We start from the raw sequence: 2,331 nt of genomic DNA, 5'->3' as shown, positions 1-2,331 counted from the left end.
GCAGATAGATCAAATTGTTTCCTGAAAGGACAGATTGCTCTTTCTAAAGCACTTTTCAAAGCATATCTCAAGTAGAAAACTAGTAACTTACAATTATCCCGCAGGTTCGGAATGATATTTGAGACTCTTCGAGAGATTCCATCAGCTACATCTACAGATCCAGCAACATTTTTTTCAAACCAGTCCTCCATAAATTATCCCCACTTAACAAAGAGTTCGTGCGACTCATTGAAGTTCCATGAGTAGTAAGCCAATTAAAGCTACCAACAGGACCCCACTCATCATCAACAAACTTCAATAGGGCCATTTCTTTGTCAACATCATACTTGTATTTCCTGCGTTCTTCTGCAGGATTATTCAGATATGCACTAGGACTGCCATATATTTACCTGTCGCCACATACTCCGGGGCAGCATAGCCGTATGTTCCCATCGCCCTTGTTGTTACATGAGATAGACTCTCTGAAGGCCCCAATTTTGCCAAACCAAAATCAGAAACTTTTGCTGTGTATGACTGCAACAAGTCACAAATTACAGGTTAAAATGACATTTTTGTGTCAATTGCCATCATCCAAAACACAAGCATAGACTCACATTATATGTTGCACCAGAATGGAAACTGAAAACGGGAACGGCCACAGGGAAACATGTTTGTAAAGCATAGCTAGGAAATGGATATGAAACATGGAAACATTACGGAAGAGGAGTTTCCGTGCAACATACATCAAATAGGATAAAAGAGAAAGAAGAATGTAAGAAAATTTAGAAAATAATAAGTTAAATTAGTGTAGGCAGCCACCCCATGAAGCCGTAGGTTTGAGGCCTTAAAATCTCTATAAATAACTTGCTTGTCTGATGTGTGTAAGAAAGCCAGGCCTCGGGCTGCTCCTATAGCAACTTTGATCCGTGTTTCCAATGGAAGTGGCTGAACGGTTGAACCCCCTGAATCGATTGAAATGCGTAGTAATGCATAATCAGAATGTATATCTATAGGAAGTTGCAGAAGAGAATATATTAATCGGGTTCTTACTTCCAAATAGATGGTTTTCCAAACTTCCCTTTTGCATGAATTCATAAACAAGGAGAAGCTCCTTTTCCTCGCAACAGTATCCTATCAGCCTTACAAGGTTCGGATGAGAAAGCCTTCCCAGGAAATTGATCTCCGACTGCAATAAACCACCAGATTTGAAATTAAAGATGTATAAAATAATCTCAAATGTGATTATGATAACCCAAAAGTCCTGACCTGATTGAAGATACACACATTTCAATGACTTGCTATTCTAATTTCCCTATTTTCCTAACAAATGTAGCCAATAATGAAAGTCCTTTGGAGTTAGAGTTACCTGCCATTCTTCAAAGCCTTGCAAGCTCTCAAAATTTAACTTCTTAACAGCAATTACAGTTCCAGTTCCAGTTCCAGGCCTTCCAGTGGTCTTGTCATCGAGCCAACCCTTGAAGACTTTACCGAAACCTCCCTCGCCAAGCATAGTATCGGACCTGAAATTCCTGGTGGCAGCTCTGAGTTCTACAAAGGAGAAAATTCTCAAGTTGGGAGTGGGTAAGATCTAGCCATTTGAAAAGGGAGAGTGATCATCCCCACTTCCCCCGGAAAAAAAGGCTGTTTCCAGAGATGTTGCTACCCTGAGAAGTTCCTGTTTTGCTGCTTCTTGAAGATGTTGTTGTTTGAGATATTCCTGCATATAGTTTACATCATTCAGAGTTTGATTACTAGTAGAGAGAGAGAGAGGCACTCATCAAGGTTGTTTGATAGCAACATTCTTCTCAGTGTAAAGATCCCCATACCAGCCATATATTTCACATAATGTAATTTCACAAAGCTGTCCTTGATAAATAATAAATCCACACCTCTAAGGCTGGCGAGGCAGAGGCTGAGGCTAGAGAGAAGACAAATCAGCAGACAACACACTCTGGTCAACATTTTTCTCTGCTTTTTTACTTCTCTTGAAACCTCTAGTGGGTCTCATTGAAAACAAGTATAAGAAATCTAACAAGGATGATTATGGTTTTTGCAAGCAATCCAATGAGAGAGAGTTTAAAGGAGGAAACCAGACAAGTAGAAAGAAATTGAATTCGGAGTAACACACACAGAAAGTTACACTTTAGAGGCGGCGATTATCTGGTTTGTGTCAAACGAGTCAACATTAACTCAATTTAAAAAAAATTACTGTCATAATAAAGTCAATCTAATTGGATTAGTGACTATTTTGTGTCATATTTTCCGGATAACTCCAATTTTTCTCTTCTCTACTTCTGTCCATCAGATAGCTAAATTCAATGTCACCAACCATGGTATCTAGTCCCTGCATAC

General features: G+C 39.3%; 1 pseudogene; it reads right to left on the bottom strand.

The window, feature by feature from the left end:
* Nucleotides 1-946: 946 nt before the first annotated feature.
* Nucleotides 947-2,108, bottom strand: LOC136220802 (probable serine/threonine-protein kinase PIX13; annotated as a pseudogene).
* Between the last annotated feature and the right edge of the window lie 223 nt (nucleotides 2,109-2,331).

Source organism: Euphorbia lathyris, chromosome 2 (assembly GCF_963576675.1).
Source record: "Euphorbia lathyris chromosome 2, ddEupLath1.1, whole genome shotgun sequence".
Lineage (NCBI taxonomy): Eukaryota > Viridiplantae > Streptophyta > Magnoliopsida > Malpighiales > Euphorbiaceae > Euphorbia > Euphorbia lathyris.
This window is presented reverse-complemented; position numbering and strand designations above follow the sequence as displayed.